Source organism: Gopherus flavomarginatus, chromosome 9 (assembly GCF_025201925.1).
Source record: "Gopherus flavomarginatus isolate rGopFla2 chromosome 9, rGopFla2.mat.asm, whole genome shotgun sequence".
NCBI classification, from domain to species: Eukaryota; Metazoa; Chordata; order Testudines; family Testudinidae; genus Gopherus; species Gopherus flavomarginatus.
Genome location: NC_066625.1, coordinates 33,395,914 through 33,423,032, shown reverse-complemented (window position 1 = coordinate 33,423,032; position 27,119 = coordinate 33,395,914). Strand labels below are relative to the sequence as shown.

The 27,119-nt window shown below is 43.8% G+C and overlaps 1 protein-coding gene across 1 annotated transcript in view; it reads right to left on the bottom strand.

Moving 5' to 3' along the window:
* CDIP1 (cell death inducing p53 target 1) overlaps positions 1–22,609 on the bottom strand; it is a 33,368-nt gene extending 10,759 nt beyond the window's left edge. The window contains exon 1 of the mRNA XM_050968487.1: positions 22,506–22,609. The gene's annotated coding sequence lies outside the window, so the exon portion shown is untranslated. The remainder of the gene's footprint in view (positions 1–22,505) is intronic.
* Positions 22,610–27,119: the final 4,510 nt, after the last annotated feature.

Below are 27,119 nucleotides of genomic sequence, written 5' to 3'. Positions count from 1 at the left end.
CCCTGGGGTCTCACCAGAATAAAAAAACAAACAATCAGGTTCTTAAACAAGAAAAGCTTTTAATTAAAGAAAGAAAAAAACAGTAAAAATTATCTTTGTAAATTTAAGATGGAATATGTTACAGGGTCTTTCAGCTATAGACACTGAGAATACCCTGCCAGCCTAAGTATACAAGTACAAATTAAAATCCTCCCAGCCAAATACACATTTACAAATAAAGAAAACAAACATAAGCCTAACTCGCTTTATCTACCTAGTACTTACTATTCTGGATCTATAAGAACCTGTATCAGGGAGATTGGAGAGAAACCTGGTTGCACATCTGGTCCCTCTGAGCCTCCAGAGTGAACAACCACCAAAAACTAATAGCACACACAAAACTTCCCTCTTTCAAGATTTGAAAGTAACCTGTCCCCTGATTGGTCCTCTGGTCAGGTGACAGCCTGGCTCACTGATCTTGTTAACCCTTTACAGGCAAAAGAGATATGAAGTACTTCTGTTTCATTAACTCTTAACTATCCGTTTATGACAGGCCACTTAAGTAATAACCCATCTTTTAAATACTCAGAGGGACTGACCCTTCAAGGAACCATTAAAACACCAACTGCTCACCCCTCTCTGCCTGTGGCTGCTGAATTGCCATTTCCTCCAAATTGCAACAAGTCAGGATGCTGCACTACAACATGTAAGTCACTTTCATTCAGGATGTTAGGAGGGGAAAGAATGGGGTATCTCAGATGTGCCAAAAGCAACACCTTTGGCCCAGTGAAGAGCCCCTAAAGGAATGTGTCCAGTCCCCCTGGGCTGGGCAGGCAGTGGCGATACCAATTAGTCGAAGGGCTCATCACCTATATACAAAGTTTCATTGGTTTAACTCAAGGTGCTATTTTAAACTCATGCAGTTAAAGGGCTGCGAAAGGTATGTGGACACTATCAGTTTAAACTAGGCTTATTTCTGTTTAGCTTAAGTCTATTCTTAACTGATGGAAACTAAACTGAAATAAGCCCCCTTTTATGCCAAAATAAGAGTGTCAATAAACTAGAGCAAATATGTTTAGACAAAGCCTAAGGTGCTATAGGATCGAGGCAATGAGGTAGGACAGAGAAAGGATCTTCAGGGAACAGAGAAAAGGGACATACTAAACCAGGGCTCAGCAGTCATTCAGAAGTGTTGTGCCGAGTCTTCATTTATTCACTCTAATTTAAGGTTTTGCGTGCCAGTAATATTTTAATGTTTTTAAGAAGGTCTCTTTCTATAAGTCTATAACTAAACTATTGCTGTATGTAAGTAAATAAGGTTTTAAAAATGTTTAAGAAGCTTAATTTAAAATTAAATTAAACGCAGAGCTCCCCGGACCGGTGGCCAGGACCTGGGCAGTGTGAGTGCCGCTGAAAATCAGCTCGTGTGCCGCCTTCGGCATGCGTGCCATAGGTTGCCTACCCCTGTACTAAACTATAGTCCCACAGGATCTGCCCATTCTAATAGACCAGGAGATGCCGAACTGTAGCTCGCAAGCCACAGGCAGCTCTTTTACCATTAAAGTTCGGCTTGCGGAGTGCCCCCATGGACCCCATTCTCCATCTACCAGACTGGAGGTAGGAGGAGCTCAGGACCTCTGCCTTACAGCAGGGTGGTGCGGTAGAGGCTTCAGCCCTACAGGACACACCTGCCAGGGCTCGGGGCTTCAGCCCTACAGGACACACCTGCCAGGGCTCGGGGCTTCAGCAGGAGCGGTGCTGAAGCTCCAACCCCCAGCTCTTGGCACGTGCGTCCTGGCTCTCAAACGTCTGAAGACTGTCGTACGTGGCTTGGAGGGCCAGTAAGTTTGACTACCCCTGTAATAGACAATGCCATTAAAGCGTTAGTTTCAAAGATTACAATGACCCCAAGGGAGTGCTACGGTTTTCTGGGGGGTGGGTTTACACATCATTTGAAGAATTTTATCCACATGGCTCCCTTTCAACATCTGAACCCCACTGATGGGTACACCAGGGTGTCATGGAAAATAACTCCCTCCAAGGATCGGTTTGGCAAAAACATGGTGGGCAGCAAGACAGCTCTCCTAAAATAATCAGAAGTGAAACAGATATGGCTGGCAACTAAAATGTCATCATTAGGCTTCTGAATCACCAGCCTCTTAAGAGGAACAGAGGCAGTTCACACCTTGCCAATCTATGGTTTCAGGTTGTGATTTTGCAGACTCAGCAAGATGGCTGTACAACAGGTCAGGGTCAGAATGTTTTCTTTGCTTAAAAAAGGGCTAAAAACTGAATTAGTTTGTAAATGAAAGTGTAAATTCTGTATAAACTAATGAGGCCATCAGAAATACTCATTCCTCTTCCCATTGTAAGAACATGCCCATAAAGAGAGACATGTAAAGGGCAAGAAACATCTGTGCATGCCCTGTTGTTCATTTATACATCATGAAGCAGCAAAAAAGCCACAAACAATTTCCACGTTCTTTGCAAGCCACTTTTAAGTAGCACCACACGGTTCAGTATGCCAGCCTTCAATACAGATCAGGAGCTAAACTCCCTTCTGGGGATCATTCAGCTGGAAGGCTACAGTGGACATCCAAAGGAAACAAGATACGGGTTTGTGCCCCCTGATGTGTTGGAGAAACAAAACTCAGGCCCTTCATGTTTGTTAAGCAGGGAGCATTCTGCTTGATTTTTCATTAGAAATTCATGTCTCGGCTAATGTGGCAAAACTAGGATTACAAGTCAGTATCACAAGCACCAAAGAAACGAAATGCAAGCCACTGAGACAGAGAATCTGATTTAAAAATCACTTCCAAAATACTGTTTGGTTTAAAATTCATTTAATTCAAACACCTGAGAAACCCACAGAATTAAAACTCTGTTACAGATTTAGTTTCGCAGGCCCTTCAATTAGGACGCAGAATGCTTCCAATGTACATCTCTGGGCCCTACAAGATCTCCAGCACAGCAGAGAGCAAAAGGCTCAAGATTCCAGATACTACTAAAAAAAAAGCAGAACCTTCTCACGCTTCGCCCTGCAAAAAACAGGGCACAGACCCAATTTTGAGTTTCTTTTACAGGTCTCTTCAGAAATGTGTAGTTTGTAAAGCTCTTTGAAATCCATCAAGATCAAAGGCACTAGAGACATTAAATATATTTTACAAAGCATAAAACTAAAGCCTGTTCTGCAATCTGGGGAACATGCTGGGAAGCGAGGAAAAGAATAAATGACATCTGAACCTGACACCACACCTGGTCACGTCATGTCACACTCTCCCTTTATCTGACCCAGGCACTTACATTGAGAGTACCTACTCACAAATGAACACTTGTTACCAGATACACCCGTTTGTTGTCTTGCCCAGTAACTACAGTTTGCATGAGCAGTGGAAACGATTAGAAATCCAGTAAGAGCTAATGAAAGGTCAGTTATATTTTTGAGCTACTCTATTGTATTTTCTTGGGCACAGGCTGTGTGTATTTAGCATTATCCTCCAGGACCAGAACCCCACCATGCTGAAAGAGGCAGCTCTACACTGGCACCCTCTTCCCAAAACACCTTGAAAAATAATTTACCACTCACATCCTGCTGCCAGCTTTCAGCTGTAGAAATATTGCTGCTTCCAGGGTGGCAAGCTTCTTTGGTGCAGGGCTGGAGAGATCCACTGGCAGAGCAGAACAAAAGCAGTACTTGCACACGCACACGCACACGCGCCAGCCAAAATAATGACATTCAGCTTGGCAAATCCATCTAGGGTGACCAGACAGCAAGTGAGTGAGTGAGTAAAAATAATAGGAGCCTATATAAGAAAAAAGATCCAAAAAATCAGGACTGTCCCTATAAAATCGGTACATGGTCACTCTAAATCCATCTGAGTCAGACAGATGCTGCTTCCCATCCCTGTTCTATAGGCTGCATCTCTCTGCAGGAAGATCTTGGGTTCCAGTCACCGATGAGACACTCATTCTATCACATGACCTTGCGGTGACCTTCCATGTGCCTCAGTTAACGCAGCTTGAAAACTGAATAAGCAATAGAAACCTCACTGAAAACCAGATGCTGCATCCAAGGCAAGATTCCCAGGGAAATAAATTACAAGCAGAACGAAACAAACAGCATGTTGCTGTTAGGGTTCACCTGCTTCTTGGCCAGAAAAATCAGATTTGTTTTTCCTCACCCAGCTCCCCAACAAGAGAGATCAGGAAAAACTGTAAATAAATTCAACTAAAAACAAAGGCTAATTCTCCCCCAGCATCCCTCAAAGAGTTACACTGTGGGAGGAGCACTCAGAAGGACCTGTGCCGCGCCATTTGTGCCTCCAGGTGGGCTGCTTTTATCACGCACTGTTTGCCTTCAGCATCGACAATGCCAGAGCCGAGTTAGTAGGAGATGGTTAACTTGAACATTTAAAATAAACCTGCTTAAAAAAAAAAAAAGTAAACAGCAAATTACGCTGCAGCTCTTTGCTGTACACTTAAAACTAAAACCTTAACCAGAAACCAAACCCCAGCCTTGATACTGTTAAATGGGAGCACACAAGGACAGCTCAGGCACGCATTCTACTTCGCACCATCAAAGCGGTTGTATTTGTTTCTTCAGACATTTTTCTAAGTATAACATGGAGACCAAGAGCACAATGCACACCAGGCTGTAGCATTAATCACTGAGAAATTAATATCCCCACAATTACTTGCTGTCTTGCCCTGTGCTGACAGTGAGGTGGACTCAGAACACAAAGGGCAGGCTGCAGTATTCTGTGTTATAGTGGATGTAATTAGCTCACTTAAAATGAACAGCAGAACCCAAAGCTTAGTTCTTCTATCCCTTACAAGTCTCTTCTCCAGAACAGCTCCAAAGCCAGAATGGCAGGGGTGTTGCAGGCCAGAACTGATAAACATTGGCAGAGAAGTTTGCACGTCTCACTGTGGGCCAATCCAATGCTCCATAAATTCAGTGGAGTCTCCCCTTGATTTCAGTGGCAGTTGGATATGGACCAATACCCAGATCTAATCTCTAGTCTAAAATTTCATAAACCCCAAATCACATAATCTTGTCCATAGCACTATAACTAATGTAGTCTAATAATCTGTCCGGCAGTAACCTATGCTGGGCTTGTTACAATGTTTTGTAGTTTAACATATTATTGAGTGAAATAAGATAAATGTTCCTATTTTTGATAAACTCCAAATGCAGCAATTCTGCAAAGAATTAGAAAGTTCATCACTGCATATACAAAGTGCTTCTCTTCCTATTTTCTTCTGCTGGAACGTGTAGTTTAATAGGTTACTGTTTATTGCAATAAACAGATTTTTTTTTTAAATGTATCCCATGAAACAAGCAGTAAGGACAAGGCTGAGTTCATGACACAGTTGGCTTGTTTACACTTGAATTGTTGCAGCCATACCACTTTGTGCTTCAGCGTAAAGTGTAGACACAATCTACACTGACAGGAGGGGTCTCCCATTGGCATAGAAATTCTTCCATCGATCTAGCACTGTCTACAACAGGGATTAGATCATCTTAACTACACTGCTCAGGGGTGTGGATTTTTCATTTTCCCTCTCTGCAGATATTCTTATCTTAGCACTAGGGAAGTTGTGCATGCTTGCTTGCTATAAATGTCACATAACTGTTGTTACTGAAGACTTGTGAGAAATATCCTCTAAGTAATTTTGATTTTTCAGATTCCATGGTCATTTCTAGCAAGGATACATGGTCTTGCAGTTAAAACAGAAGCCTGGGAGTCAGGAGATGTAGTTTCTTTTCCCAACTCTGCCACAGATTGGGACCCCATGGGTAGGTCACAGATGATCTGTACCTCAATTTCCCCATCTGCAAAATGACAACACTAACGCAGTGATGGTGTGAGGTTTAGTTAATATTTGCAAAGGGCCTGGAGATACTCAACCAAGGTTTATGAAAGATAAAATTTGCATCTAGAAGGTGGACTCCTAGCAGTGAAAGAGCTTAGATTTTGGATAGCATGCTAAGTTAGGCACAGCTTCAGGACACCTTCCTTGGGCTAACAGAGATGCGGGTGAGGCATAATCACTAAGGCAATGTTCCAGAGAAAGACTATATATAAATACTCACTAAGGATGGTTCAATGATGAAGGCACTAGCCTAGGACTTGGGAAACCAGGGTTCAGTTCCCTGCTCCACTTCCTTTGTGACCTTGGGCCTCTCTGTGGCTCAGTTCCCCATCTGTAAAATGGGATAACAGCCCTGCCCTACTTCACAGGGGTGTTGCAAGCAAGCGTTAAAGATGAGGTGTTCAGATACAATGGTAAGTACCTAAGATAGAGAAACTGAATCCCAATTAAGCAGACCCTGAAGCCTTGGAGGAGGTTGCTTGTTTCTCACCAGATGCTGCATTCGTTTTGTGGAGTCGTCTACCAGGAGGATAAAGATGGGGGAAAGGATGAATCAGAAGCTGAAAATCCCATAGCTCCGACTGAGGTAGATCAACTTAAGGAGTTGTGGGCCATGAGATGATGCTAAGTGAAAAGGTGACACACAGACCCTGCTAGACATATTGCCACTGGAGGGAACTTCTAGAATCATAGAAATGTAAGGCTGGAAGGGACCTTGAGAGTCATCTAGTCCAGCCCCGTGCTGAGGCAGGACCAAGTAATCTAGACCATCCTTGACAGGTTTGTTCAACTTGTTCTTAGAAACCTTCAATAATGGGGATTCCACAACCTCCTTTGGAAGCTTATTCCAGAGCTGAACTACCCTTATAGCTAGAAAGTTTTCCCTAATATCTAACCTAGACCTCCCCTGCTGCAGATTAAGCCCTTTATTTCCTGTTTTACCTTCAGTGGACACTGAAAATAATTGAACACTGTCTGTAACAGAGCAGACACCCCCAAGCTGGTGGCATGTTCTATAATTAGATTCACCAAACCAATAACAAATGTGAACGGATCACTATAACAGTCTTACCATGGAGTCACATAGAGCCTCCTGAGACTCCTCAGTTTATCCGCCCACCCAGACAAACTGGACTTAGTGATCAATGGTCACTTACGCCAAAAAAAATCACACCACATTCAGGTGCCTTCCAGTCACTTACCCCCCAGATCAGTTGGTACCCTAGATCTTACACCAAAGACAATGTTTGTAGCTAATCCTGTAATAAACTATCCATAGATTTATTCACTAGGACAGAAGAAATAAGACAGTTATTTACCGGTTAAAGCAAGCAAACATATATAGTGAAACCCCGCTATAATGTGATGTTTGGGGTCCAAAAAATTCCACTGCGATAAATGCGGGGTCATGGTTCAAGCCACTCAGTTTAAGTCAGTGGTCCCCAACGCAGTGCATTGATGTGCGCCTCCTAGTGCCCCTAGGGTCTAGTGCCCAGCAGGGGAGAGGAGCCGTGGCCCCACGCCAGCCGGGGACAGCGAACTCCAGGGCTGCGGGCACCGGTGCTCACTATCCCTGGCAGGCACGGGGCCGTGGCTTCTCTCTGGCTTCTCTGGGGCTGCAGGCACCGGTGCTCTCTGTCCCTGGCAGGCCGGAGAGAAGCCAAGGCCCCGCGCCTGCCGGGGACGGTGAGCACCAGCGCCCAAAGCCTCAGAGTTCTCTGTCCCCAGCAGGTGCAGAGCCACAGCGTCTCTCCCCTGCTGGGCACTAGGCGGGGGCATATCAATGTCCTGGCAGGTGCCATGGCGTTGGGGACCACTGGTATTAGGCCTTAAAGGGGAGCCAACTTATGATCACATTATATGCGATTTTGCATTATGGCGTGGCGCATTATTGCGAGGTTTGACTGTACACACAAATGAGTTGTCATTTAAGTCCTAAGAGTGACAGAGTTGTAGTGATCGGTCAGTTAAAAGTGTGTTTCAGGGCAGATGCAGGAGGCAGCCCCTGCAGATCTCTGACTTCAGTTTAGAGTCTCTGGTCAAACAGCCAAAAATATGAAGTTCCTTGTCAGGGATTTTTATTCCCTTCCCCCCTGAATTCAAGATGATGGACAAGTTCATGTGCACATCTCTTCATACAGGTGTGGGGAGAAGCAAACAAAGGTCTTTTGTCTTCTGATGTTCCACAATGGTTTGTCTGGGGTCTATGGGCCTTCTTTTGCTGGGCAGCAGATAACACCTCCTGTGTTTCGCACTAGGTAATGTTTCTCTCCCAACTGTGGGGGTTGATAGTTAACTGTTTGCTCTGCAACTATTACCTTATAACAGGAGACATAGATATTATAAGTGAGATTAATGCACGCAGCAACATACAAGCCTTTCATGGAGTTTAAATACATTCTTATCAGACTAATATCTGTTTTGAGCAAAATGAACACACGAGTAACCTGGCCAGGTCTCCAGCTATGATACCATCAGTCCTTAGCTAATGCCCAAATGGCTTAGGCAAGAGCTGGCATCTGGTCTGCCAGTGTTGTAACATATTTGAAGATGGCTGTTGGGTCCCACTTCAGTCTTCTTTTCTCAAGGCTAATCATCTCCATTTTTTTTTAACCTTTCCTCATAGGTCAAGTTTTCTAAACTTTTTATCCTTTGTTTCTCTCCTCTGGACTCTCTCCAATTTATCCACATCTTTCCTAAAGTGTGGCACCCAGAATTGGACCCAGTATTCAGCTGAAGCCTCACCAGTGCCAAGTAGAACAGTACAATTACCTCTCGTGTCTTCCATACAGCCAGCATGGGATTAGCCTCACATTGTTCTCTCATATTCAATTTGTGAACCACTATAACTCCCAGATCCTTTTCAGCAATACTACCACCTGGACAGTGATTCCCCATTTTGTAGCTGTGCCTTTGTTTTTTCCTTCCTAAATGAAGTACTTTGCACTGGCAGTACTGCTGCCTTGTGTGCTGCGTCAAACACTAGTTACTGCTCACAGGATGTAACTAGATCTTCCTGTATTCACGAGGTAGGAAGCACAACAGATGGTGCAGGCTTATTCTTAAATGCAGAGGCACCGGAATGACCCCCGCTTCCAGCAGTTCCTCGCCAGTACAGGGATTTAGTTCCTTTTAACAGTTTGGTGGTAGCGGTCACATTGTATTTTGCTCCTCACTAAGCCCCCTCAAAATTTATCTCAGGATTAACATGGGGACACACTGGGAAGGTCCCAGATCACACATGGGGTAACACTGTGATACCCTGAAAAACGTTAGGGGTGCCCATAGCTAAGTCTACTCTGCCAGCCTGTGGTGTGCTTTACCCCTGCACATTTCTGGGTGCTACAGACATATCACTACACGTGTTCATACACACCAGGAGCACACATAGGCACTGTTGCATATAACAGCAGCTAACAGAACTCCCCAGCTAAGATGATATGTATTTGGGGAGACGGCTCTAAGAGGGGCAAAAGTGAGAGCACCAACCTGTCACCTCTGGAAGCCGGAAGTCAGTTTAGATCACAAGTGCTTGGGAAGTGCTCAGTGTAGCCACTAGGGAAGGTTCAGTTACATCTCAAAACAAGGCTCTAGTCCCATTCTGGAGGAGAGACTTTCTTGCTGATGTTAGAATTTCACATGTGTCAATGTGTAGGAAGTACTAGGCTCTTTGCCTTCCCCTCACGCTCCTCTTCTGTGCCAGTTTACAACGCCCAACTTGGCATTCTTCTCACCCCCACCAATTCACTACTCATCCCTCTGTGGTGAGGAAGGAGGTTGTAACCTTCTCCTCTGGTGTTGTGTGGACGGGTGCTCCGCTAGGTCACTCTAATCCTTGACTCTGGGAGCCAGCCTTACCCTGCTCTGCTGTCAGAACCCCCACTCCTGGGCTGTTCACACACAGCCTCTGGCATGTAAGCTGCTCTCAGCTACGTGCAAATGAATAACACTAGCCAATATCTCCAGTCCCAGACACAACCCTCCGTCTTGCAGTGTCCAGTTATGCCCGCTGGACGCTGCAAGCTTATACGAGTTTGATCAATTTCTCTGTTAAATTGATATGTACCAGGCTTGTTATCTGAAGGGGAATCTCTGACATGCTTCAAACCAAACGCACTGCTTCAGGTAGAATAAAAAACAAATTTATTAACTATAAAGATAGATTTTAAGTGATTATAAGTCAAAGCATAGGTCAGATTTGGTCAAATAAAATAAAAGTAAAACGCATTCTAAGCTGATCTTAACACTTTCAATGTCCTTACAAACTTAGATACTTTTCACCACAGGCTGGCTGGTTGCTCTTCAGCCAGGATCTCCCCTTTGATCAGCGCTTCAGTCGCTTGGTGTGGTGTCTGTAGATGTATGCGGAAAAGAGAGGGAGAGCACAGCAAATGCCTCTCCCTTTTATCATGTCCTTTCTTCCCTCTTGGCTTTGCCCTCCTCCCCAGATCCCTTCAGAGTCAGGTGAGCATTACCTCATCGCAGTTCCAAACTGAGCAAAGGAAGGAGGCAGACTCACTCGAGAGTCTAACAGATTCTTTTGTTGCTGCCTAGGCCAGCGTCCATTGTTCCTGTGAGGCTGAGCTGGGTTTGTCCCATCTATGCCCTGTTGAGGTGTGAACTGCCATTCTGCTTCTGGAGTTTTTGTCTGGGTTTGCTTTAAACCATGAGGATACATTTTCAGCCTCATAACTATATACATGAAATTATAACCTATAACATCACTATAGTAACAACACTCAGTACATCACGAGCCTTCTGAAACCACCCAACATGATAAACTTTGCACTGGATACCACACCATCATTTTACAAGGATGAACATGGGGTGCTGGGTGTTCCCACGACGTACAGAGGTCTCTTGGCCTTTGCATGAATTAGTCTTTCAGGGAGAGGACAACTTCTCTGCTAGGCCATTTCCTTCTCCCTGCTCCTAACTGCACTGTCTCCCATATCAGAGCAGGGCTAGAGCAGCAGGTCACCTCCACAGGTGAGATGAATGGTAGTGAGGCCTCAAGAGCCTGCTCAGACCTCCAGGCAGCCACTCAGCAGATGTCAAGAAGGGCACAGCCTGGACATGGTTGGCCTGGCCCTGTAGATACATCAAACAGGAATAAAGAAAGTGCAGGATAAGGTGAAAAATGTGTGAGCCCCACAAACACATGCTTAACATAAAGCCACACCTTCATTTGACATAATTAGGGCTCAGTAAGCAGGGCACTGAAGAGATGTTGTAAGTCAGGACTTCAAGGTTCATTGACAGATCTGGGATAGGGAGCTTACGCAGCATTTACCAGCACTAGACAAAGCCAAGTCTGTTACAGCAACAAATAATGTTCACCCAAAGATCTCAAAGTACCTTACGAGGGAAGGCAAGTATTATCCCCATTTTACTGTGGGGAAACAGAGGAGGGATGGATGGATCACTTGATGATTACCTGTTCTGTTCATTCCCTCTGAAGCACCTGGCACTGGCGGAAGACAGGATACTGGGCCAGATAGACCTTTGGTTTGACCCAGTATGGCCGTTTTATGTTCTTAAGGAAGGTTAAGTGAGTTACCCAAGATCATTCCATGAGCAGGTGGGAGAGTCAGGACTAAAGTAAGCTCTAAACGTCCCCCTTCTCTGTGTGACACTTTCATAGACACCAAAAATCACAAGAAAAATATTTTCTGATTGCAAAAGGATGCAGACTTTTGATTAAAAGCTCTTTTGAATCCCACTGCAGTCAGGGCATATCCTACAGCAAGCTCCACAAGACCTTGGACTATCACCACCTTCCAGTCACAGTATTTCAAAGAGCCCAGCAGGTAATCTGGAGTGACTGAATCACAGAGAGACACAGGCTTGGCATCTGTTCCCTTCCCCACTCCAAAACGCCACTGATCCAAATTATTACACTGGCCCACCAGTGAAAATTTCTCTAGTGTAGACAGGCCTATTGTGAAGACATTACAAATCTGTGAAAGTGTTCCCTAGTGCTGTTTGAAACAGTAGTACATTAAAACACACTAGGGAACATTACAAAGAAATTACACATGACAGCATATACTGTACAAAAAGAAAACCCATCCAAAATCAGGGGTTTTGGACATTATGTAAAACTCAAGAATTGCTAAAAATAAATGCTGAAAAATGAAGTTAAAAACACTGAAAAACAGAAGCCCTACTTATGATGAATGTTTTATGAGAAGCTGGGAACACTTGAGACAGATCCTTGGAAATACAATAGTTTGATCTCTACTCTTGCACTGATTCATCGGTCAATAATTTGACAAAATTGGGAACTTGGTGGAGTCTGCTAAGGCTCTCTCCAATAGGGATGCCAACTGCCACTGCCAAGGAAGAAAACAGAAATACTAATCTCATCTCTGTAATTTAGTAAGTAATAAGGACCATCATCACAAGAGATCCTGTAGGAGAGAAACATATTATCCATTTCTTGTCAAGGTTGAATAAAGCTTTCCTACACAGAGAAATGCAGCTTCCTGTTGGGTGCTGGACAAAGTTACCCATTCTAGTTCTGCCTCCCCTCACCTGACGAAGGGAGCACTAATAAGGGGCTACTTGAGTACAAGCACTACTGTCTATCTGGAGTGGAAGGAACACCTCCTGCCAGCCAAATCAGGACTTGGTGAGAGATTTCCCCATGCCTAAACTTGGGGTGATTCTAATTCCTCCTCCTCTCCTTTTTGTCAGTGTAAATTAAAACATCACTGTTTGGGCAGGGTTAATGTATTATTGGCGACCAGGTTTCTAAAAGTTTAAAGCTTTCAAGACTAGCCACTCCTTCATGAGACTGATATCACATGCCATGGCTGTGAAACGCTTCCAGGGAAAACCCTCTTTCTGCCTTTTCAATGAGAGCACACCTTCAACCAGTTTAGAATCGAACCTTTATCAGTCTAATGTACCTTAGAGCGTCTCTTACCAACCTGCACGAATTGGTGTAGCCTGAAACAACTGCTAAAGGATTTTGACTCATGCCAATCATACTTTGAAGCAGAGTGTTTCAAAGGAATCTCTCAACTCTAAAAGGACAAATATTACAATTCTTCTTTGGAGATGCCATCTGAACACAAATCTAGTGAAATATTTTCACTTTACACTCTGCCTCCCTTTCTCATCCACAAAAAGCCCTACATTAAAAGCAACATTTAGGGTTAGCCTCAAAATCCCATACACCAATAAATTCAGAGGGAAGAAATCTTACTCCATCCTTAACTTACACCATCATAAGCAATGGCATCACATAGAGGTGAAAAAAAAAATCTGTGTTCTTTCCTGGACCTTTTGAGGTAGATGAAGATGGAATCTACAGTTTAGAGAATACTTCTGATTTTTGTTAGTAGAAATGGCAGGCAGCTCAGGTCCTGCCTTCTCACACAGTACTGGCAGAGTTTGGTAAGATTTTTGGAGGACCAGGATGGCTGAAAGCTAACTTGCAGCTCTCTCCAACTTCAGGGAAAGTATTCTGAGCCTTCAGAAAACTTGCTCTGTTAAACTGAGAGCTCCGTTTTTTAATCATAAGGCAACAGTAAAGGCACAAACTGTGTTTTAAAGATTAATAACAAACAATAACAATATGCAAACCAGGCTATCAGCTGTCATTTTTGATCCCATTTGGCTCATGTAAGGATGCAGTTGGAAGCTTCAGCTCTGAATTTAGTTTTTGCAGGTTCACAGCTACTATTTAAACAAATTGTAATATATAAAAAAATGTGTACTGCAAATGTGACACAAATGGATGTAGCATTGCATCAAATAATTTATTCTCAAAGGGGCTAATTTACTCCTGTAGTGGAACATTTATAGCACTTTCTTGGCTAGGAAGGTTTTTAGTTTGGTTGGCTAAACATGGCATATCCAAAAACATGCAGGGGATTCTTAACAGAAACACTGCACTGTGTTCCAAGCCCTGTCCTATTTTTGTTAGTCTAATGGCTATTGGTAACCCCAGTCTTTGAGAAAATATACAATGCATCAAGATTCTATAAAAAGCAGCTGTTATTTCAAGTCAGGGGCTGCAATATCTCAAGAGTCTTGATGAATATAGTTTTGTTCTTGATACAGTGTTATCTTAATCTGTCTCTGGTTGTGTCTAATACAAATTAACTTCAAACTGCCCCATCAACAAGTGATAGGAGACAGCATGATCGGCCCGGCATGTGCCACTTGTCATTGGTAAGCAAGCCTCTTCCAGCCAGTGATGCAGTAAGCTGATGGACTCCCAGAAGAAGCTGGCTCCCCTGCACATATTTTTTAAAAAATTACACAGGCTGTTTCTAACTAAGAAAGCCATCAAACGGATTCACACTAGTTCACACGATCTCCCCAATTGTGAAGTTATATAGAAAAAGGTAGGGTCCCAAAATGATCCACATCCATTAGCTTAAAATGGGACAGCATTTTCCTCTAGTCCTGTGGTCAAAACTTGCAGTGTTTCTGGGATGCTGAGATACAATACAATGTTGTGATGCACTGTGAGATTGTCTACAACCCTCACAATTTTGTCTTGCATGGCAGATCAGTGAAAACCCAGGCCTGACAGCAACCTGAGAATTAGACGGATACAGTCAAGGCTTTAAAAAAGTATTATGATATACATATGAATAGGTGCAACAATGTCAGAGAAAGATGATCACTTCAGACTCTGAAAAAAAGAGTTCCAAGCAGTGGTACTGTTTGTAACACAGAACTGCAAAAGCACAACCATGCAAACAACCAGCTGTACAATGCAAACAGTCCCTGGAGGATTTGTTTACCATAACACTGGGGCAACAATATGCCCCTGCTGCAATCCTGCATCTTAAAACAAACAGATGATTGGGAAAGAGAAAAGATCACAGAACAGACTGAGAAAATCTTTAACAGCTCCCGTTGTCAGTCAAAGGCAGGAAGCACTGTCAAGAACTGCCATTTCAGGCACCAGGAAGCACAGAAACATCAAGAAAGCACTGAAAAGAACCTGAAAAATTCAAAAGGAAAGAAAGACAGGATAACGATTGTCTCAGCATTTAAATGTCATGCAAACACTCTGGCAGAATAACCTATATTTGCCTTTCAAAATATGGATAATGTCCCATTTTAGGGACACTGCTATTCGGTTAAGAGGAACTATTCCCACCACCCACGTCAAAAGAATGCAACATGCAGCGTGACATATCGGCAGACTTCATTACAATACAGCTCAGGACCTCCCAATTTCAAAACAAAAGGATAAGAGTAATTACAGCAGATTTGCTACCGGTGCAATTATTTTGCAGCCAACCTCAGTCCTGCCCACAACAAAGCAATGAGTCCACCCCCCAGAGCTAAGCCACAGTTTAAGTTTTGTTAAAATCTGTCCACAACACAATCTTTAGTCTGTGAGCTAAATTAAAAAGCAATATTTCAATAATTCTCTACAGGAATTTAAGCTTATTTATTTGTCTATAGATTATACCTACTCTTCCAGCTGCATGGCTTTTGGAGGGAACACGGGATTTCTGAGCGATGGTAGTTTAGGTTTAATGTAATTAATATTCAGCTGTTCTTCACATCCCATCTGGAGGACTCTACTTCTCACACAATGGCTATTTAGGCCTCAAACCACCTTTTTTTTTTTTGGGGGGGGGGGGGATCAGATCTAATTTATCTGGATAATTAAGTTAGCGAAACAATGAAGGCAGGAAAACTGAGGTCCACCAGCATACGCCCCCCCTCACTAAACTGATTGTGTGAGATGCATCCACTTAGAAACTGATGGATAATTGTGATTCAGAGTTTCAGTGGAAAGTGGAGAAAGCCAAGATTTCTGCCCATATGCCTAGTTCTATTTGAAAACCCATCTTGCAAAGAGGACTCCTGAATGATGGCATTTTACAGGACATACACACAGCTCACACCCTTTCCAAACATATTCATTGTATTATTAATGTTAGTGAGCACATCACAGGCTCAAAACTAGCCAAAACTGGTGATGACTGTGACCATATGCATCCCGGATGGCTGCCTGTGTGAACAATCCAGTTCCCAGCAGCCAGATGTACATGTTACAAAAATACCAACACAATGGGCATTTCTGACTCTCTAACAGAGACAGAGGACTGAATGAGTCACAAAGACCAAACTGCCCTTCTTACACCTAGGCCAGGTCCACACTAGAAGCTTTTGCTAATACAGTAATGTCAGATAGTGGTGATATTTTATGACATTTTTATACTGGCAAAAATCCCTAGTGCAGACAGAGTTATACTAGCAACAAAATAATTTTGCCAGCAAAGTTTACAAAAGCACTCTTTTGCTAGTATAGGCTATATCTCCACTAGAAGGGGTTGCCAATATAGCTACACCAGTAAACCCTTTCCAGTATAGATCTAATGTAGATCTGGCCCTAGAGTTGGTGCCTTCAGGTCAGGTTTGGAACATGGAGGAAGTTTGCCTCATCACTCACTGCACTTGCTACTTCTGTCTTGAGGCTAAACACAGGCTTTCAGTCCAAGTCTGTCAGAAAGGCATCTTTCACCAGTATAAAAACCACAGCAAAAATTCAATAATATCTATAATGTTTCCCCAAAATTAAAAAGCCCAAAGTGACACCATAGCACAGCAGCCAAATGTTTCCATCATCATAATTTTATGTTGAGAGTGCACACAGTGCTCTGAACCCTCCACCAGGGGACTCTCTGTACTAGTGATAAAATGATATATGTATGTATGCATGCAGTGTTCTTGTTTCAATGGACTATTCGAGGGGAAGTAGCTACATGTGTTAACTCCTTATGCAAAACAATCTTTTCTACCCTTGTATTTAGCTGTGACACTCAGTGAATTTCCCAGCCATGAAGAAGTGTAAAATCGAAAACTTGTTTCTTCACCAACTGAAACTGGTCCAATAAGATATTACCTCACCCACCTTAAAACACCATACGGTCCATCATGGCACCTACATTATGTTGGATCATTTTAATAGCTGAAAAAGGCCTATGCTTTGTTCCACATTTAAGGCTCTAACATAAAACTTATGAAAATCAAGTTGCTTTCTTTCTGGTTTGCACGTGATCACTGTCGTAGTATAATTCCCAATTCTGAACCTTAGCGTCCAAAATATGGGTACTAGCATGAATTCCCCTAAGCTTAATTACCAGCTTAGATCTGATAGGCTGCCACCAATCAGGAATTTTTAGGGCCTGATACCCTCTGGTCTCCCCAAAACCTTCCCAGGGGACCCCAAGACCCAGATTCCTTGAGTCTCATAACAAAGGGAAATAAGCCATTCCCTCCCCCCTCCCTTCTTCCTCCCAGCTCCTTCCCGCCCTGGGAACACTAGGAGATTGCCTGTTTCAACTTTTTGAATCACCACACCGAGAGGAGTGTTACCTTCCCCCTCACCCAGAGGCAATACAAGCTGCGTGAATATAACACAAAGAGAAAATTTATCCTTCCCTTCTCCCCACCAATTCCCTTGAACCTTAACTAGGAGAAAAAAAATTAAACGGGTCTTAAAAGCAAAACTTTTAATAAGAAAGAAAAAGTAAAAGGTTTATCTCTGCACTTTAGATGGTAAAAAGTTACAGGGTCTTTCAACTATAAACAATAGAAAGAAACTTTCTCCAGCAGAAACACAATTTAAGCTACTTCCAGCAAGTACACATATGTAAATGAAAAAAAAACAAATTAAAAAAGACTATGACCGCCTTTTCTTACTCACAATTCTGAATAGATAAGAGACTGTAGCAGGGAGATTGGCAGAAACCTGGTTGCACCTCTAGTCCCGTCCAGGACCCAGAGAGAACAAAGCCAAACCCACAAACAAAGGCTTCCCTCCACAAGATTTGAAAGTATCTTGTCTCCTGATTGGTCCTCTGGTCAGGTGTTTGCAGGTCACTGTTTGTTAACCCTTTATAGGTGAAAGACATTAACCCTTAGCTATCTGTTTATGACAATCACAAACTACTTCTATCAGAAATCAAAGCACAAGAACAATGTAAGTATCACATCAAAAGATAGAAGTTGACACTCTTGCTCTCTGAAAATAAAACTGAATACCCTGCTCAAGGGCCTGATCCTGCAGTCTTTATGAAGGTAAAACTCAGCTTTATTTTAGTGAGCTTTGCCTGCATAAAAGCTGCTGGGTCAGGCTTAATCAACTTTTTCCTATTTGAAAAAAAAAGTTGATACAATAGATATATTTCATATACAATATCATTTCTGCCATATGGAGGAGGATGAAAGCTTTAAACCTAGTTCTCTTCCTTTCATGATGTCGCAGATACAGAGATATCATCTTACTACCTAAGAGCTGCAACACAAAGCTTGCTTCTATTAGATTACTTTTTCACCACTCTCTCTCACCTTGGTTGCAAGCAGGACATCCTGTCCTATGTAGTTAAGTTAGGAGAGATGGTTCAAGGTTGTGTGGGGGAGGGATTAGAACAACAGAATCAGCTCACAGTCGCAAAACGCCACCACCAACTTCACAAAGTTCAGTCTGGGGAAGCAGTGCACCCGCAATTACAAGGTTTGTTTTTTACCCAGCAGTTTGGTATGCCAGTTTAGAAGCTTGAAAATGTAAATTCTGCCACTGTTGCATGTACCTCCATTCTAATGATTTCATTATAATCACCATGTTACCAGGCTGCCATTTTGTCCTATTTGCACTTGGCAAACATTACACAACATTGACATTAACAGGCCTGTTTGTATTTAATAACTACTAGAGTGCCTCACAACCTCAAACTCTTTGTTCAGCCACATCAGACATGTTCACAGAACTCTGGAAGTGATGTCTACAGGGGAGCACAAAACACTGTTTTGTTCTACAAAAATCATTGCATTTTATTTTTTTGTTTAAAGATTAGGAGATTTTAATAGACTTCTTTAGAGCTCAACACACACTCTTTCAGATTACAGCAATTATCTATATTATAGCATATAGCTCTAATATAGGTCTTTCAAGGGGGCAACCTCTTTGCTACATATATTCCAACCAAATCTCTCTGGATCAGAGCACATGCTAAAGGACTGTGTGTATCCCATATCTCCTTCCAAAACCAGTCACCTCCAGACTGGGAAGAGCTGTGCATTAGTCACCACTCTTAACAATATTTTCTACTTGGACCAACAACAACAAAATAATCAGTTTTTACATAATAAAGTTCCTCAGTGCTTTTTGCTTTCTAACCTGACAAGTACCCAGTAAGGATCACCTATAGGTTAGAACAGAAGCTTGAGGAATTTAATGGCAGACACACTTATTCTATCCTACTTCCCAAACGGATTCAAACTTATGCCTTTCTTTGAGTTTTCTATTATCAAAGAAAAAAGGCCCTCCACCTCCCCCTCTTTCAGGCTTCCATCTGTGTGAAGCTGCACTGACAGAGGCAATTAATATAGGTTTGACATTACCACCCCTTTTTAAATACAAATGAGACAATTGCATTTGCCTATGCCACACACATTCCAATATGACAGGATGAAAGAATGAAAAAGTGAGCTCTGGAAATTACCAGTGCCATGGACATGCAGGGTTAGTAACATGGCTGAAATACTCCCTCCTCAGCTTCAAAAAGGAACAGGCACCACTAATTACAACTTCCTCTTACTGTCTCCCCAATACTCACATCTGAGACATGCATCTGAGGAAGTGGGTATTCACCCACGAAAGCTCATGCTCCAAAACGTCTGTTAGTCTATAAGGTGCCACAGGATTCTTTGCTGCTTTTACAGATCCAGACTAACACGGCTACCCTCTGATACAATACTCACATCGTTACTCTTGTGTTTCCAAAATGCACCTGTTATAATTAGGATCTTGCCCATCATTCAGACCATGTCATGCCCATCTTTGAATTCCTTCCCTTGCTTCCCCCATTATCCACCACATCAAGTTTAAAAACTCTTGTTCTCACTCTCAAAGTCCTTCAGAACTGTGCTCTGGCCTATAGTCTCTGAACTAGTTTATATGCATGAACTTCCTCCACTGACTTCCTCCACTGATGACTGCCAGTACTCCACTCATTTTCTCTCACTCAGTGCCTTTACTACATTGCCAAGACACTCCCCAGCCCCTCTCTGGTTTCAAACCCCTCCTACAGATTCACTTCTGACATGATACCCATAAGAAATGAAAAACATAAGTCATTTTAATCCTGTCTCTGGCCCTATAGGGGCCTGCAGTCATCTCAATTACAGATTTTTGACTGAAAGATCTTTATGGTAGGATCTTATATAAGGGTAGAGCACATCATCAGTTACAAATTAACAATAACTAATCACCACTTTCTCCCAAAACAGTCATTTCCTACCCCAGCTCACTCAGGTTTACTTGAAAAGGGGGAAGGCCTTTTTTGTAAATACATAAAGGTGAGCTCAGAGCAATACCATGTCAAAATGGAACTCCAAATATTTTGGAGTATTAGGTCCAAACGATGCCAAAGGGGAATGATCTTGATGTTTCAAGTGTTCACAAAGTGCCTCTGAATGAGTTACGAGTTCCTCAGAATAACTTCTATTATAAAGAGTTTTTTTCAACCTTGTATTAGAGTTCTAAAGTGTAACAAAGAAAACATTACTACATTTAACCAAGTCTGTCATCTGTTAAAAGTGAACCATTTTAGTCATGACATGGAATGCTACAATTTACAAAGTACTCACAAAAAAAGTTTAGTAAAAGCAGCAAAGAATCCTGTGGCACCTTACAGACTAACAGACATTTTGGAGCATGAGCTTTCATGGGTGAATACCCACTTCACCAGATGCATGTAGTGGAAATTTCCAGGGACAGGTATATATATGCAAGCAAACTAGAGATAATGAGGTTGGTTCAGTCAGGGAGGATGAGGCCCTGTTCTAGAACCTATAAGGTCTATAAGGTGGTCTAGAACAGGGCCTCATCCTCCCTGACTGAACCAACCTCATTATCTCTAGTTTGCTTGCACACACACACACACACACACACACACCCCTGTCCCTGAAAATTTCCACTACATGCATCTGATGAAGTGGGTATTCACCCACGAAAGCTCATGCTCCAAAATGTCTGTTAGTCTGTAAGGTGCCACAGGATTCTTTGCTGCTTTTACAAATCCAGACTAACACGGGTACCCCTCTGATAAAAAGTTTAGTGGAATTCTTCACTAGTGCATGAAAAAAAAACACAACTGTACTTATGAAACTACTTTCAAACTCAGTAAGAATATAAGTCTGTAATCAAAGGTCTCATAACCACAAAACCAACACTGACAACATTTTACATCTACTTTCTTCATATGAGTCATGCCAGGAAATATCTAAAAATTACAATTCAGGATATTTGGAAAAAAAACTGGGATATTTGGGAAACAATCCAAGGCACATCTTTTAAAATGGTTGAAATACACAGAATTGCAGATTTTTGGAATGACAGAATGGAAAAAATAGTAGCTATTTTGCTAAAAATTAAGGACAGCTGTTAGCGTACAGGACTTCTGGCACTGCATTTCTGACTATACCACTGCCTCATTCGGTGATCTGGGCAAGTCACTAAGGCCTACTCTACACAGAGATTTTGTGCCAGGATAACTATTTTGGTTAGGGGTATAGGTTTTTTTTTAAACCAATGTAACTATCCCAGAACAACCTCAAGTGTGGATATAATTCTATACTGGTACAAGCACTTTGATATCAGGTCCATGTCAGGAAGTTGTCCCACTTTCATTATACAAGTACTGTGAAAATGAAAGAATTTTCATGCACCACCGAGGCCTTATACACCATCTGTTTCCACCTATTTATGATTTTCCAGTTTTCTAAACCACTTTGTGATGCTCACGCTGAAGGTGCTCTAGAAGCACAAAGTATTTTTATGGCTGTGTATCACGAGTGGGGTGCTTGGCTGGGAGCCTGACCTTTGCTTTGCCTCACAAGATAGGAGGGTGCAAGACCTGGGTAACGTTTTCCCCTGGATCATGGTTTACGGACAGGGGTAACAGGGCACGCAGCAGCCCCACTGATTTTCATCAGTTTCATTCAGGAAAGTAAACAGAGACGGGAGTGAGGGAGAAATCCTGCCCCGCAGACAGACCCCAACAACATCCGCCAGGCAGCTCAACCCGACTAACGACTCCTCTCATGCCCCAGGCTCGCCAGCCGCTCCGGCCCCTCCAGCCTTCCCCCCGACTGGTGCCCGGGGCAGGGGGCGCAGCCCCAGCCCCAGGGGGACGCAGCCCCAGCCCCAGGGGGACGCAAAACTGGACAGTGCCGGCTCCCCAGCGAGCCGCCAGGTGGTCTCGCAACGCGCCGGAGTCCATAAACCCCCCGGGGACGCCCCCCAGCTCGACGTTGGCTGCCGAGCGGCGCCCAGAGACACCCCCCAGCCAAAGGACCGGGGCCAAGCCCCCACCCCGAAGCTTGCTGCCTCACAGGGGCAGGTTGTCGCATCGCGGAGGTCGCTGGGAGTGGTAGTTCTCGGCCCCTCCCCTCTCCCGGCTCTCACTGGAGCGCGAGGCCCGGCCGGACTACAGCCCCCGGCATACCCCGCGCGAGGAACGGGGCCACCCTGTGGGAAGCGCCCGGGTCCCTATTGCCCCAACCCTGCTGAGGGAGCGCGGCGCAGGCACCGAGCAGAGGGCGCACTGCCGCCTCGCTGTCGGAACCGCCAAGCCCCCCTCGCCTCACGCGCCACCTACCAGATAACAAGGCGGCGGCGCGGGAAACCCCTGACAGACCCAGCGGCGGGACGTAGTGGGTGAATCCGCTCCCCGTACTGCCTTGCTGTCACTGAGTATGCGCGCTGAGGAATGAAGCATGCGCAGTAACATCCGCTGAAGCCGCAACTCCGCTGTGCCCTCACTTGGGATGACAGCGGCGTCCCTGCGGCTAGCGGCGCGGGGCCAATCCGAGGGGAGGGGTGGGGATGGGCGGAGCCTGTGCAGGAGCAGGTCAGACTCAGCCAGCTGCCGGCAGGGGGAGGGGCAAAGGGAGGGCAGGGGTTGAAGGTCAGGGAAGCTGTTGTTTAGGTGCCTCTTGGGGCACCTGCGTGCACTTGGCTGCCGTTGTCAGTCGCTGGGAGCCCACACACCTGGACAAGCCTGTACCACGAGGTGCTGTGGCTGCTAGCTGGTGTGAGATCCTGCTGTAGGCAGACTCCACTGTAATTCTTACATAGATAGATAACCCTGAGATAGATTGACAGCCCCAAGAGTTCAAAAGTCACGGGTTGTGCACCAAAAGTTATTAAATTTAAAAATATACACACACACACATTTTTATTTGCTTTTTTGTGTCCCAGTCAGTGGTGGTGCACCAGCATCATACTTCTGCTGTTACCTTCCTCAAAGAATCTGCACCCTAAAATCCATATACTTAAAACATTTGTACATTCCTATAATATTCAGTACTGTTTTGGACTTCCTTTAGCATGTGATTCCGCCTCGCTCCTTCGCTTTTTAACTGAACATTTATTAAACATCCTTATTTGTGTAACTAATCCCCCAACACTGAACCACATGCTTTACTCATCTGTTACTTCACTTGTTGCATACATAGATGGTGAATTTTCTACTGAATTGTTTATATTTCTAAATGCATATCTGACATTTATAGCCTTTTATGTATGTTACATATTTTGCGATGATACATAAAGTGATGTTTTTCACGCGGATAAGTTTACTGTTTTGTACTGCCGAAATCAGGGATTTTTTAAAATAAATGATTCTGTTAGGCCTTTGCATTGGTGAGCAGGAGGCATAGTTTGTCTTTTGGTGAAATTAAAATACCCTGTGTCCACTATGTTTTTACAGTGGGATAGTTAATGCATGTTAATTACCCTTCGGTCAAAACACATTTTCTTTGCAATGAGGGGACAAACTATAATGCTGACTCAAAGATGTTAAATGCACCATTATTGTTTATGGCTTGACAACTCTGATACTGATTGTGCTAATAACATGTCCTCTTTGCCATCAGAGGTATTTGTGTATGAATATCAGCACCCTCCTTCCCATTTCTGTGGGTATCATTGAAAACTAGTTACCGCATTTTAAACTAAAAGAATTAACAGAGGCTTTCCCCCACTCAGTTTCCCTTATTCCCTTTCTCTTACTAAGGCAATGTCTACACTATGGACCGCACTGCAGCACAGCTGTACCACTGGTGCTGCACCCAGGGGTGGCTCCAGGCACCAGCACAGCAAGCGCGTGCCTGGGGCGGCAAGCCGCGGGGAGCAGCATGCTGGTTGTTGTGAGGGTGGCCATCAGGCTGCCTTTGGCGGCATGCCTGTGGAAGGTCCACCAGTCCTGTGGTTTTGGCAGTAATTCGGCGGTGGGCACGCTGAAGGCACGGGACTGGCGGACCTCCCACAGGCAAGCCGCCGAATCCGCGTTACCAGCAGACCTCCCGCAGGCAAACCACCGAAAGCTACGTGACTGCTGTGCTTGGGGCAGCAAAATACATAGAGCCACCCCTGACTGCACTGCTGTAAGGTCTGTTGTGTAACCACTCAGCAGAAGACGCTTTCCTGCAGACATAGAGCCGTTCACACTTGAAATTTATGTCAGTCAGAGGTGTATTTTTTTCACACTCCTGACCAACAAAAGTTTTGCGGACGAAAGTGCTAGTGTAGAAAAAGCCAAAGGGTTTATCTACACAGACACTCTAAATATATGAAGTTAATGCACATCATTTACAGTTCCTTAAACTCCTGTGTGGGTGCTCTCATTCAGAAATAGTCACCTTAGTTTTGGCAATGGCAGTCAGGACAACCATAAAAAATTGCTTGAGTCCTTTCCCAAACTACTGCTAATCATTAGGCCGTTGATCTGTCTTGAACGTTTTTAAAGTTTTGTATAGTCCGGGTGTAACCCACATTTGATTTTTTAAGTCCAAGGAGAAGAAGGAAAGCAGTGGAGCACTCACCTTAATTTTCCGAAATGCTCCCCTTTGTAGAAAAGCTTTTGAAATATTTCACAGGTATCAGTTTTAGCCTTGCAAAATTTCAATACATGGTTTTAGATTCAAATTTAAGGTGATCTTACTCCTTTTCTCTGCCCAGAACTGGTCAGGATGTTTTTTATGATCAAGAAAATGAAGGCCTGATAGTGTTATGGTAAATTGTGATGTGCACACAGAGAGCATTGGCCCAGATGTACAGTTATCCCCTCTATAAGCAACATACATAAAGTCATGGCACTTGTGTCACATTAGAATTAACCAATTGATCCACCTTTTTCTGGTGATCTAAATTGTAAAGATTCCTCTTTGATTTCAGGTTCTACCTGCTCGCAATCACTTGATGTAAACCTTATCCTTTCCTCTGTGCTCCCAGGAAAATGTAAATAAAAACACAGCATTGTCTTTTACACCTTTCTTACATGATGATGATAATAATAACGAGTCCATGACTGCAATAGCCACAGCGGTGTGATGACACAGTCCAGTAGGCTGCAACAAAATATTGTCAGCTCACTTAAAACATTTAGATGTTGCATCTTAGCATACATGCAGAGCTGATCACCTGGCCCTGGAACATCCAGAAGTAGAGTGTGACAATTACTAGATATGCTCTGAATTTGTTTCTGAGCCATATAGGATGTTTTCATTGCAAGCAACACACCTTGGCAAGTCATTCCTTGTTTACTCACCTGATAGCTGCACCAATCAGGTCTCAAGAGGGGAAATGTTATAACTATATAGGTTTCAGAGTTAAAGACTCTGTGACATCAGCGGCTGATCAGGGCTGTGCGGGATGGGTTTGCTGACAACATTGAGAAGTGTTTTGAAAAGAAGGAGGATGTTGACATTCTTATTAAGAACTCAAGAAGCCAGGCACATAAACTGGAGGGATGAGTCACGGTACCTATTGAGTTCCTGGGGCCAAAAGGCCTCCCCCACAGCCTATGGGGAGGAGCTACTGGACACATTGCTCAAATACATTCAAGGGATAACAAAGATAAAACAGAAATGGGAGTGAGGGTCACAGGGCCACAAGCAGGGAGTCATGGGGGGTGGGAGTGAGTCATGGCAGCTGCATGAGCAGTCCTGGTCTGACTGCGGGGTTGCCTCACATAAAGTGACTTGAATTGGGCACAAAAAAATGGAAGCCCCCAATAATCAGAAGGCACTTTTAAATCTTTAGGCCTTAGTGCCGTGTGGCCAAGGGTATGTCTGCACAGCATCTGCGATGGTGCTTCTCAGCATGGTTAGAGGTACATGTGCTACCTCTGCTTGAGCCAGCATACTAAAATTAGAAGTGCAGCTGCGGCTTCCACTAGCTGCCTAAATATGTACCCAGGTGGTTGGATGGCAGGACTGTACACCGATGGCTAGCCTGAGCTGCCACCCATGCTCCCACAGCCACACTGCTGTTTTGAACATGCTAACTCGAGCAGAGCTAGTGCAGGTATTTCTACCCGGCCTGGGAAGCCCCCACACAGCTATAGCATAGATGTATTCTTGGTAGCTAGCACCCTGGACTGGGATTCAGGAGATTGAGGTTCTGTTCCTGAATCTGTCACTGAGCTGCTGTTGGGCCAGTCATATCCTTTGCTATGCCTCAGTTTCCCCATTTGTAAAATAGAGATAATGATGCTAAATCCCCAATGCTTAGCCTGGGTTAGCCCTAACTGCTACATAGACCTTGCTTATTACAGAAGCTTTTATAACTTTCTCAAACTTAAGCTTGTAACTCATGTGTGTGTGTCTGTTCATCTGTTTAACTTTGTGAATAGCTCTCATTTTCTTTTCCTATTAAAAAATCTTCATGTAGCTTATTATAGGATTGGCTACAAGCATTGTCTGTAGGGCAACTGATCTGGAGTAAGTGACTGGTCCTTTGGAACTGGGAGTAACCTGAATATTGCTGTGATTCTGCATGTATGGAACTATCTATCACACAGGCCAGGCAAGCTTACCTGGGTGGCAAAAGAGACTATCTGTGACTCCATGTTTAGGCTGTTACAGTTCCTCAAGAATTTACACTTGATAACTGATTGGTGAAATTTAAGTACAGAATTGTAACAGGGGGAACCTCACCTGAGAGCCTCCTCTCAGCTGGGTGTGGTGCTGTAATCTTTTTTTTCTCCTGCTCCAGGCACTCCCTGTAGGTTGCCAACCTTGCTAAGTGACCTTCAGCAGCTCAGCCATCCAGGTGAGTCACACAATCAATAATGGACAATGTCTGTGACAGACTTCCCCAGGGTGCAACCTGGGACTGAGGTACTACTGAGACCTCTGGCATACAAGCTGCAATCCTCTCCAGGTCTTACTTTGCTATATACAAGCAGGGACATACCCAACTGCAGTTA